The 12730-nt window shown below is 41.5% G+C and overlaps 1 long non-coding RNA gene across 1 annotated transcript; it reads right to left on the bottom strand.

The window, feature by feature from the left end:
• Positions 1-3224: 3224 nt before the first annotated feature.
• LOC114690113 lies at positions 3225-12349 on the bottom strand. Its single transcript, XR_003734029.2, has 3 exons — positions 11930-12349; positions 11663-11809; positions 3225-5444 (listed from the first exon to the last, which is right to left on the bottom strand). It is a non-coding gene; the product is annotated as an uncharacterized LOC114690113 (long non-coding RNA).
• Positions 12350-12730: the final 381 nt, after the last annotated feature.

The raw sequence follows: 12730 nt of genomic DNA, 5'->3' as shown, positions 1-12730 counted from the left end.
CTGGATTTGAGGCCAACAAAAATTATGTTGGACCCTTGTACTTCTGTCCCATGTGCTGAAGGAGACAAATCGTCATAGCCCAATCCTAACACATGAACATGGCCATGTAACTCTCATCCTGTCACCAAGCAGAGCTCCCCTCTCCCTGACAATCCTCTCACTGCCTGTCTTGCTCAGCACACTCTGGTGCCCATCTTCTGACCCAGCAGACAGCGCTGCTTGTGACTGCTTTCCCATCAGTTGGTTCTGCCTGTTGTTCCAGAACCTCATGTACACTTACCCCAAGTCCCTTGCTTCTGCTTTTGTCTCCCAGTGGATCTGCAAGGTACCTCACTATGGTGGCAGTTAGGCAGTAGATTGTTCTTTTTACCCATAGCTAGTGAACACTGCATGTACCTTTTTTGAAAAATACTAGATAATATTTATAAAGTATTTCTTTGAGAACTTTGATTGTGGTATCAGTAAAACGAAGAGAATAAAAGCCATACAGGCTGATCAATCCTTTTTGTATGATTATTGTTATACAGCTTTCTTCCAGTCTATAGCTCTTTGCTCACAGAATTATACTTACTAGTGGGCTCTTTGGAGTTGTGCCTACTATATCTATAATTATTCAATTCTTATTCCCTAAGAACAAAAGTCAGGCCTTTGGTTTTTCTCATTAGATTTTTTTTTAAATGTATTTTATATGCAGTGGTGTTTTGCCTGCATGTATGTCTATATGAGGGTGTCAGATCCCCTGGAACTAGAGTTACAGACAGTTGTGAGCTTCCATGTGGGTGCTGGGAATTGAACCTGTGTCCTCTGTAAGAGCAGCCAGTGCTCTTAACCGCTGAGCCTCTCTCCAGCCCTTATTAGGTATTTTTTAAAAGAAGTCTTTTGAGTGGGTTTATATACAAAGCTCGGTATCAAAACATATGTGTGATGTTTAACCCATGCAATGACCAGTTGAGGATTCGGAAGCTCCTGTGACTCCATTCCTTGGTTCTTTGCTCTGTGGGTAGAGAACTGTGATGAGATGGGGGAGAGCTGGTAGCTGCCTCCCCGTTATTCCAGAGATTCAGGCTGGGCATAGAGTGGACAGAAGTGCCAATCCTGCTCTTTTAGCCCCTGACAGCTGGTAAGCACTGGTGGTCTCTCTGTGGGAGAGACTGAGACATGTGTCCTTGTCATTTTCAGCGGGTATGATGATTGTATTTGTAAAGCTTCTAAACCATTGTGCCCAGCAACTTCCCAGTGGTTACACCACCTAAGAAAATCTCTCCTCCCCCCCCACCCCCAACCACCGTAACCGCCTATACAACCTTGGGTTCTGAGAGGGCCTCATGAGCTCCTCCCACTTCAGTGGCAGGATGTTGACAGGCACGGTCTTGTGAAGGCAAGCACAGGCGTTAGGAGTTCCTGAGTACAAGGGCCATGTCAGAACTGGAAGACAGTTCAACACTTCACCCACTCCTCCGGCCTGGGGGTAGATTCTCAGCATCAGACACAGCAGCTATATGGATAAAAGTGGTAATATTTCTTCTCTTACTTAAAAATCACAATTTTGCAGTTCAAGTGGAATCAAAATTCAAAAGTTCTTTGAAAACTAAAAAGTACAATATAACTTGAATGTGCTTTTTACTAGAAACAGCCTCTAGAAAGGGAGAATGTGATGCCTAGTGGTTAAGATCGATGACTACGCTTTAGAAGAACCAGGTTTGATTCCCAGCATCCACATGGGAGCTCACAACCATCTGTGACCCCACTACCGGGGGCCCAATGCCTGTCCTCTTCTGGTCTCTGTGTGTACCAGGCAAGCACACACATACATGTAGGTATAATACTCACAAACATTAAGTAAAATAAATTTAAAAATTTTAAATCTCTAGAAAAATGTAGACTGGTATAAAACGTTATCTGATCACCCTCCACTGTACAAAACAAAACAAAATGACCCAAAACTTAAAAACACAACTTTTATACCCACCCATGCCTGGTGGTACAGACATCACTACATACATATGCTTGGTTATAGTGTTGGTGGCTAGCAGGGAGTGCTAGGCCTGAGGCTCTTCATGATAAAAGTCATGTAACTACTTACTTCAATCTAGTACATTTCAGATGATGATCTGCTAGATCTCTTGGGAATAAGGGCACTTCAGAGTTCCACTGTAATTCCTGAAACTTAAATTTGGCCCCTTTAAGTTAAGGAAAATTTGCATCACTAATGACAGGTCTTGGCTATTGAGTTTTGCAAGAAAAAAAAGTCATTAAATAAAACATGTACATGCTGTATTCTTAATACTTGGGGATTCTAGAAATAAAAGGTGATTCTTAAACACACTGGAAAAATTTGATGAATATCTTATTAATAGAAACACAGTGGCCCGTAATGGCACTCATTGGAAGTTATGATATAAATACCATCCACATTGCAAGTCAAACCAGGGAATGGAGAGATGGCTCTATCTGATGACACAGGTCTTTATTTTAAGAGTCTAGGCTAGTGTGAGCACATTATGAGAGCCCAGACTGGTAGACAGACAGACATTGTTGGACTAGCGGGACCATAAGCCTATGAACCACTCTAATAAATCATATATATATATATATATATTCATTCTATCAGTTTTATTCCTCTAGAAAACTCTGACTATTACAGGAGCTTAGCTCTTGATGTACCATTATCCAGATCCTAAGTGTCTTGATGGAAGATTAATAATGAACACATGTAATTGTTTTCTAGCACTTAAGGGCTTTTCTATAACCATTAGCTGCAGGCTATTGGTTTAGCACACTAGATTTCTTCTTTCCCTTTGTCTGAGAGTGTAGTGGGGTGTGTGTTTTTAGTACCAGGTTGTCAGGTCTGGAACTGAGGTAGTTTTACCCAGTTACACTTGATACACCACACTAAACAAATGCCAACTTGAACATAGGAAGGTGGGGCATGGCAAAGACAGCCTAGGTTATTAACTGTGGATCAGGACTGGAAATTTTGCTCAGTAGGCAAGCACAAAAAACTAGGTTCATTCCCCTATATTGGGATGAGGATCAGGTAAGAGATGATTTAACTATGGAGCATTTTAGCAAATAACATCAAGAAATTTATTTCTGAGCTTCCATTTGTTTTTAGAAAGAAATCATAAGATATACATTATATATAATATATAATATGCTAGGTCCATGCAATGAGGAAATAAGGTCATATATGCCAGAGTGCTCTGTAAGTGATGTAGGCAACACCTTGTATTGAACCCTGAGGCAACTTTTGGCAAGAGCAGGATTATCTAAAGTCAGACAGACCCGCTCAGTTTTCATTCTGCTCGGAGGCAGGTTTCTTAACATCCCTAAACTGTAGTTCCTTCTCATTTGCGAAATGGAGAATGACTGTGTGAATAGCAACATCGTAACCTATGAGTGGCGTGCAGAGAGGAGCTTTAGATTCTACGGCTAGACTCTGAGCATACACTTGAGCTGGGATGCTCACTCTACCCCAAACAAGTGGACATGCCTCCTCTGGGTCAATTTCCACGTCTGCCAACGAACTGATAATGTTCACAGGGGTACTGTGAAGTCTAAAGTGGGTTCTATGTGTGCTGCTAAGCATGACGTGGAATACATACTGTCTCAGTGTTTTCTGTGATTCCTAATACTATCCCAAATGTTCAGTAAGTACTTAATAGTATTTCTTATTAAATTAAAATGTACTTGACTAGGGGAGGATTAAGTTACCATCTCTCAGCTGAGGTACAGTAGGTGCTTATTCACAGGATTAGGATGGAGTTGTCATCTGGGAGGGTCAGGTTATGCTAGAAGGAATGGGGGGGTTGTCATGTGACTAGGTCAGTACGGTTAGGCACATTAAGAAAGTATGTCATCAGAGCTTGGAAGAGACAGGCCAGCAAAGTTCAAACTGGGCACCAGGATGTAAGAGCAGTTGGATGATTTTAGGTAAAAGCTAAAACCTAGACAGGAAAATTACTCCAGGGGCAGGACAGTGACATGTTTATATTTCCAAGGCCAAGCCCAATGACAAGCCATCCATGAGCACTCAGTAAACGTTTGTTTATCTGAGCTGGCCAACATCTTGTGTTCTGGTGTAGCTCACTTGGTCTACACACACTAAATAAATGGAGTGTGACAAAGATGGAAATTGTTTGTGACTGGTGTTGGAAAGAAAGGAGAGAGAGAGATCTAACCACTGAGACGAGCTGTCCTTTGGCTGCCTCTGGTCAGCACACTTCCACAGCAATGATGCATGGGAGGCTCTTTCTCTGAGTAAACACACAGATCCTGAGACTTGATTTTTTTTTAATAGTAAGATCTGGGGTGATTAGTTTGAATTCTTAAAATAAAAACTACCCAGTCAGACACGATGATGCACACCTGTAATCTCAGTTTTCACATGTTGAGGCAGAAGGATTACAGCCTTGAAGTCAGCCTGAACTGCATGGTGAGTGCCCCAAAACAAAATGCAAAACTAAAAGAATAAAAACAAAAGTTGGTGCACAGCTTTGCTACCGTGAGAGATGCTGCTGCTTCCCAGTGTTGTGTGGTCTATCAGTCACCACTGCTGAACCCTGCCTGATGCTGTGGCATGAAAGCCACATGGTTCCACAGAACAGAGTCTGGAGATAGGGAGCCTGTTTGCAGACACAGTGAGGATCTCTAGGTTGTCCTCTTCCAGGCCGTTCCTGGGGAATGGCTCTACAGTTGCTCAATTTCTCCTTCCAAGATTTCTCACTGTCTTCCTCTCAGGCTAGCCTGTCCTGTCTGCGGTGACTTCTCTTCTTTTGCTGGGCTGCACTGTCCTCATTTTTAACATGGAGAATTTGGGAGACAGTCTATTCCGATTTGAACTCTGTGTCATTCTTTGGGTGTTCACGTTGAACTGGGTAATTGAAGTTCATAAATGTTTTATATCACCAATGAATCTGTGTGTCATCAAGGAGTGCACAGAATCAGGCCCACATTTGGATCGGCATGAGCTTAAGTGCTTCCTCACAGTTCCAGGAGAGCATTCGAACCCCACTGAGGTGAATCTCTGTGTTCTCAATCTGCTTTGCTTTTCTTTCCTTCACTCCCCTCCCCCACCCTTCTCTGAAACCTTCTTCATCTTGCAGTCAATGACTATTGTTGTTCACAGACTTCCACATTTGCATCAGCACTGACGTGATGATGAGGGAGCTTTGGTTCCTCAGTTTAGTTTGCCAGGAGCCTTTCTGTGACATCCTCTCCAGGGTTCCTATGATTAACTTTAAAGGATGTTTAAGTATGTAGAATGTTGTCAAGAAAATGCTGTCCATCCTGTGCCTGAGCCACGGTCTGTTACACTCGGGAGCCATGTTTACAAGTTCCTGGATATTCCCCTCTTTAAGACAGGGAACTTGTTGACAAAACTCCTTGGAAAGGTCCTTTTGGATCTGTCTCCTTGAGTGTCGTCTGGACCCAGTGACACATTTCTAAGCAGGAAAAAGGGAGAAGTGATGGCATGTCACTGTGGATACTAAGTCATGAAAGCCACTGTGGCTTGGATTATCCTCAGTGACCGGGCAATGTGATCAGGACCTGCAGCCTTCTGTGGCAACCACGTGAGTGAGCTAAACTGAGAATAGATCCTGGAATGACTGTAGCTCTCATAAAACTGTATATGATAATAAAAATGTATTTTTAAATGTTCATTTGTCTACCCATCTATCTACGTTTACACACACACACACACACACACACACACACACACACACACACGCATTTGTGGTGCTAGGGATGAACCTAGAGCTTTGTGCAAGCTCAATGCAGACTGTATTGCTGAGCTGTATTCCTTATCCCAGTGTCTGGTAATGTGCTAAATTCTGGGATAAATTGCTACACAGTGATAGGCAACTAATGGATCGAACTCACCAACCTATCTTTCAATTAAAATCAGTAAAATATTCTGGTTTTTGAGCGAAGTATTTTCTTTTTAATTATGTGTGTGGCTATGTGCACTCAGTGCCCTTGGAGGCCAGAAATCCCCAGAACTGCAGTTATAAACAGTTGTGAGCTACTGATCTGGGTGCCAGGAATTGAACTCGGGTCCTATGTGAGAGCAGTGTAAGTTCTTGACTTCTGAGCTGCCTCTCCGGCTCAAAATACTCAGGAATTTTGAACGAAAGAAGCAAAGCTTGATAACAATGACATAAAGAAGTTTAAACAATTATATACATGCAATTCCATAGGTAGAATTAGTAGTTATTGTAATTTTGTACTTACGACATCTATTTCTTTATTATCTCTTTTCATTTATTTTTCTCTTTTTTGTCAACTGAATACAATCAGAAGTCAATTTATTTATATTTTCTTCCCTCCCCCCAAAGAACCCTTTCTTTCCAAACAGTAAGTGCTTTGAACTGCTAATTAGCATAGATTTTTTTTTTCTATTCTGGGTTGTCAGTCCTAATTTGAAAGTCTGTTTGCCTTAGATCTTGATCTCTTTAAGGACAGACAGCAGGCTGGGAGGACCCTTCCCAGCCTGGCTGCCTCTGGTGCTGAGGCGCTCTGTTTTGCGCTGTCATAGATGGGCAAATGTTTTGGTTGAATGAATGAGTAAATACAATTGCCTGGAGTGGAGGTTTTGTAAACAGAGGGAAACCTTCACAGGCTCCGGCTTGGCAGCTTTCATCCCTCCCGGCTCCAGGGAGCCAGGCATCCCTGGAAACAGACCAGAATCCAGCCCAGGGCTGCTGGGTGCTGCTGCCTTTCATGATAGAGGAAGTGATCTTGATCTGAGGACAAACACCACTGCTAGGAAAGAAGCCCCATCAACTGGGATTCCAACATTTCTGCCAAGTTGATCAGAGGAAGAAAGCAATTTTGAATATATGCTTTTATAAGAGAAATTAATAGTAGAAATTAATTCAACCTATACAGATTAGTGAAACTAAGTGGTTAAAATCAGTTAATAATCATATACCAAATACCTTAATCACATTTTCTCCACAAATGAGCCTTATTTATTGAAGAAGTTTTTCCATGGTGGCCTTAAATTAAACTAGGTGACTCTAATGCAAAAGAATTTTTATATTTAGGCTTTTTTTGTTTGTTTGTTTTATTGCCAGGGTCTTAAGGCTGACTTCCATCTCAGTATGCAGCCAAGGCCTTGAACTCCTGATCTTCCTTTCTCAGCCTCCCTGCCCTCCACACCCCAGTGCTGGAATTACACGCATGTTCTGCCATCTTAGCCTCAGAGGGATTCTCGGCATTTTCTTAAGAGTTCTTTCAGTTTCAAACAAGATACATCAAACACTAGAATTATATATATATATATATATGAGAGAGAGAGAGAGAGAGTTTGGGGCTGGAGGGATGGCTCAGAGGTTAAGAGCACTGGCTGCTCTTCCAGAGGTCCTGAGTTCAATTCCCAGCAACCACATGGTGACTCACAACCATCTATAATGAGATCTGGTGCCCTCTTCTGGCCTGCAAGCATACATGCAGAAGAACACTGTGTACATAGTAAATAAATAAATCTTTTAAAAAATGTTTTAAATAAAAAACATATTGGTTGATGCAACTTTGTACATGTACTCCCGTCTCATATTAAAGCAATGGCTGAACTAGGGTCCTTATTCAGTGTGCATAAGAAAATACCCATGAGAGCAGTGGAGGGAGCCTGCTGGGGTGGCAGGCAGCTGGAGGTACGTGCTGCAAGTCCCAGTACAGCTGCAGCTTAGCTGTGTGCCAATCTCTGGTCTTCCCTGAGCCAGTGTCCTTACCTCCGAGATAGGGATACCATGTCATCTTCTCTAGAGGATTGGTTCTGGAAGGGAGGGGTCCTGACAATACTAAAGCCTTTGGATTTAGTTCAAAAATATTGAGTACTTTACTAATTTTATTGGGAAAACGTTGTAATAGTAGTCTACTGCTATGTAACAAATGATTCCAAAATTTTGCCCTTTAGCAGACATTGGGTCAAGGGGTGTAGCTCAGTTGTACGGCCTGGACTCAGTCTGGTCTTCTACCAAATGGCAAGCATTTGCAAATCCATATGTATGTATGCACATCCTTCTGTGTGCTGTGAGTCATCTCCAGGAGTCTGGTGTAGCCATGCTTGCAGTCCCAAGCTTCTTGGAGGCTGAGGTGAGATGAGCCACTTGAGCCCATGAGCTGAAGAGCTACCTAGCAGTATATCGAGGCCTTGTTTCAAATATTAACCTTTATACAAAGACAATAAAAACGTCGATGTAAACGACGTGTTATTTGGAGAGCTATGGCAAGGGAACTAGTATGCACGTGTTCAGTACAGATGCAATTATTTCCTAAGTATTTTCTGTCCAACATTGGTTGCATCCATGGGTACAGCATCCTTAGATACAGAAAGATAACTGTAGCTCACTCACAAGCATCAGGGGAAGCTCATGGGTACCTTTACTAAGCACTGTAGCAAAATAGACACACATATGACACAGAAATGCACGCCTCTTCTCCCAGGCAGCCCAGCTAAAATGAAACCCCCAGAGTCCTTTGGTTCTCTTCAAAGTTTTCTTTTCTTTTCGTAAAAGAAAATAGAGAAGTATTATTGTTGTGGTTGTTATTACTACTTGGTGACTCATTACAAGGCTTTCTTACAGGATCCTGGGTAAGAAATGTATTTTTTAATTGCTGACAAATAACATTTTTTTTTCACTTCAAAATATGGAATTCAAATCGTCAGCCAGGATGCCATCTCAACACAAAACGGTTGCCAACAAAAGTGTCAAATGATCATTTGATCTATTTGTGACATAAAGGAAGGTGATGATTCTACTAGATTATCAGCAGTGGGAGTGAGAGACGTCACTGGTCTCATGTACACAGTGTGTGCTGAAATTCTGAGAGGAATGCATTACTGTGGGCCCTTTGTGAGTTGGAAGTAGTCTGGGGATAAAAGTGCATTAATGATTTTGAAAGCTGCATTAGTTTTATTCATTTCGGTTATAGCGGTTGTTCAGGTGAATGGCCCCTGTCTATACTTCCTGTAACAGTTGTTTAAATTTTGATATTACTTTGGAAGGCCAGGTCTGAAATTCTTATAATGTTCTCAATTCATTTTAAAAGAAGATCATAAATACTAAAGACATATATATATATGTCTATATATATATATGTCTATATATATATATAAAGTTTACAAATCTATCATTTATTCTACCATTAGGTATTAGCTTGTTGGAGACATTGTTCCAAGAATGCTTTTAAGTGTATGCCAGAAGTAAATGGAATTGATAGTTGAGTTCTCCATACATTATGTATCTTTAAGACATTGATCCAGCCGGGCGGTGGTGGCGCACGCCTTTAATCCCAGCACTCGGGAGGCAGAGGTAGGCAGATCTCTGAGTTCAAGGCCAACCTGGTCTCCAAAGCGAGTTCCAGGAAAGGCGCAAAGCTACACAGAGAAACCCTGTCTCGAAAAAACAAAACAAAACAAAACAAAAAAGACATTGAACCAATTGGCTGTCCTGAAATATTATGCCCTAAAGAGACAGATCTAATTTTCTTGGAGGCACTGGTTTCCTGTCGTAGGTTGGGCCTATTATGACAAAGAATACATAATAAGTGTGACACACTGAGGCAGGGGCTGCCCTGAGGACGTCACATACACTGCCTATACTGCACTCGCTCATTACTATCTGGTGATAATCTTCTGGGGACTCCCGGGTAGAGGATAAGGTGAGAGGGGATTGCCTCTAAAATCCTTCCCAAGGCTGAGATTTCATGGCCTCAGGATTTATTACATCCTATTTGATGAAAGAGAGGAAGGGAGACTGTAAGGATCAAGGTGGCTTTTCCGTAGCCAAGGAGTAAAAATGCATAACACTCTCTGCCTTCCCTGTGGGTTTCACGTAGACGGTTCAAGAAAACTCCCTATGTTTTCCCAGAAAGGTTCACATAACACACATACAAATTAGAAATACTTTAAATATTTCTTGGATTCTTTCAAACCCTCAGTCAGCACTCAAGTAGAGTAAAAATCCTTAATTCTTTTTAAGGTCTAAAAACTACTTACTGATCTGTAATTAAGTTGGGTAAACTGCTGGTTATAAATTAACTTGGGGATGAGCTTGTTGCTTATCTTGCCTCTTTTCCTTTGTTTTCTTGTTTAGGGGTATTCAGGTGGATAGCAGTGGATCTAAAGAGTCTTAGAATGGGAACTCCTCAGTCATTACTTGGTCAACAAACAATAAGAGTTAAAAAAAACCTTTGGGAAATATGTGCAGCTTTGGGAGAAAGCAAAACATGGTCTTGCTTGTGAATTATTTAGAAACTATTACTCTATAGTTCACAAAGCAATTCCTCTACTTTATTTTAATTGGGGAGGGGATAAATATATATAGATTTTTGTGGTTTAAAAATGTGCTAAGAAGCCTTTCCTATCGTTTCCTTTAAGGATTTCTATAAGTAATGCGATTCTAGGTGGTGTCTCCAGACTCTAGACACTTTCCCATGCATTCTATTGAGAAATTTCTATAGAATAAACTAAGTTGCATCTTGCTTTGAATATATTTTGTTTAACTTAATTCTTTACATATTCATGGAACATTGCCATTCATGTTCCAACTTTAAAAAACCTGCCTATCAGCACTGTTAGAAATTGAACACATTTTTGTTTTGTTTTTGGAGACAGGGTTTCACTGTGTAACCCTGGCTGGCCTGGAACTAGCTATATAGACCAGGCTCAAACTTAGAGAAATCCACCTGCCTCTGTCTCCCAGTGCTGGAATCAAAGGCATGTGCTACAACATCTGGACAAATTAGACATAATCTCAATTTTGGTTTCATGTAATAGGAATGTAATTGCTATGAAGGCTACATCTAAGATATATTGAAAGAGTTATATGTAGTTAGCCAATTTTATGGTTTTTCTTGTTTATGGGTGCTATTACCAACTAACTATAATACTACACATGTTCACTTTTATTATTCACTTGAACCCATAATTAGCTATATCACATTCTCTTTAGTTCAATTCTAAGTAATATGGGCTTAGAGTTTTAAAAAATATGGATTTTTATAATATACTTTTGGTATTTTGAGGATTTCATATATGCATACAATGTATTTTGATCATAGTATTCCTCAATAAGTATTTCATAAATACCTAAAAAAAGGATTGTTTTTTTTACTTTATGTATATGCACATATGCATGCATGAGTTTATGCACACACCACATGTGTGCAGGTTAGGTACCTGTGGAGGACAGAGAAATTTGGATCCCCTGGAACTGGAGTTACAGGTGTTTGTGAGCTGCCTGATGTGCGTGCTGGGAAGGAGACGCAGGTCCTTTGCAAGAGCAGCGTGCCCTCTTAACCTTCAAGCCACCTTGAAGCCATCCAGCCTGAGGATAAAGATTGTTTTTTCCTTTTAAAGAATGATTACGCAAATGTAACACGGGAGGAACGGTTATTATCTTCCTAACCAGGAACAGCCTGTGATAACTATTATTTTAAAAACTTGTTGAAATTCGTGGACCACTGCGACCCAGAACATTATTTGCAGCTAAGGACAGAGGTGGGAACCACGGGTGCTTAGGTAAGTTTCAGAACGCGCGCCCCTTAAATGTCCCCTCACTTACTGCTTCGTGGGCTGCCTTATTCTCCAGGCATCTATTAGGGAATCTAGACAAACAGTCACAGCTCGGTCTGTGCTGCTGATCTTCCTTACCTCAGCTGTGTTAAGCCCTTTGAAAGCATCAGGCCTTTGGCCTGAGAGCTAGCTCTTCTCACCCAGGCTGAACTCCGGCCCCAGGCGGTGGAGGTGGGAGCGGAAGTAGTGCTTCTTTCTCTCAGAGGTGTGGTTCTTCTGTTTACCCTGGAAAGAAAAGACACAAGTATGTCCTAAAGTGGATTAGGCACGGCAAGACAAGATGATAAATTCCCACTATAAACTCTCGAGCAGCTGTGAGCAGGCAGCGTGTGTGAACTTTCTTACCTTCTTCAAAGTCTTGATAGAGTTGTAGCTAAGCCCTTAACAGTCAAAAAACAAACTGCCAATGAAGTTTATTTTCTTTTTTGCTGAGTTTTCTGGACCATTGTTCCGCTTGAGGGGCCCTGTTTGTTAGTCTTGGCCGCCGGTTCCTCTTCCCTTAGCATCTCTCTCCTCAGGCACCCTTAGAGCACATGGCTGAGGGGCGCCTCACAGGGCAGGCCTGGCCCCAAGAAACCCGAACAACTGCCTGACTTCCTGCCCCGGGTGGAGGAGGGGCGCCAAAGCGTGGGTCTGCGTCTGTAGCATTATTTATATAGCTGATGTTGGGGGGAAACTGGGATATTTTCGTTTGTTCTCATACAAGGATCCTGGGGAAGTCTCACTTTAAATCTGCTGTGACTTGTATACTGATCTGATTTGCTGCTTTTCATGCCCCCTTTTTTTCAAAAAATTTAAAATATTTAATTCAGCATTAGCCGTGCTTGCAAGCTACACAGCAGAATAAAATCACATTACAAACATTGTAGTATTAGATTTTATCACCATTTATTTCTTCTAGCCTGTCCAGGGATTTCTTCGTGCTCAATAGAACTAATTTGCAGGCAGACACTGAGGTCTTCTACAAGACCAGCAGGCTCCAGAAACTAAGTTATCCAAATAACTGATCCCTCCTAGGCCAACCAGAGAAGGACACCAAAATGCCCTAAGAAGGCCGAATGCCCCTTTTGAAGTCTGCGATGTTTTGACTGACTTGAAGCAGGCGGCTGGAATGAAAGCATAATTTTCAGTGGCCCAGGGGATTTT

This window comes from Peromyscus leucopus, chromosome 5 (assembly GCF_004664715.2).
Source record: "Peromyscus leucopus breed LL Stock chromosome 5, UCI_PerLeu_2.1, whole genome shotgun sequence".
Taxonomy (NCBI): Eukaryota; Metazoa; Chordata; class Mammalia; order Rodentia; family Cricetidae; genus Peromyscus; species Peromyscus leucopus.
Note: the sequence above shows the minus strand (reverse complement) of the source record. Positions and strands in the feature narration are given on the sequence as shown.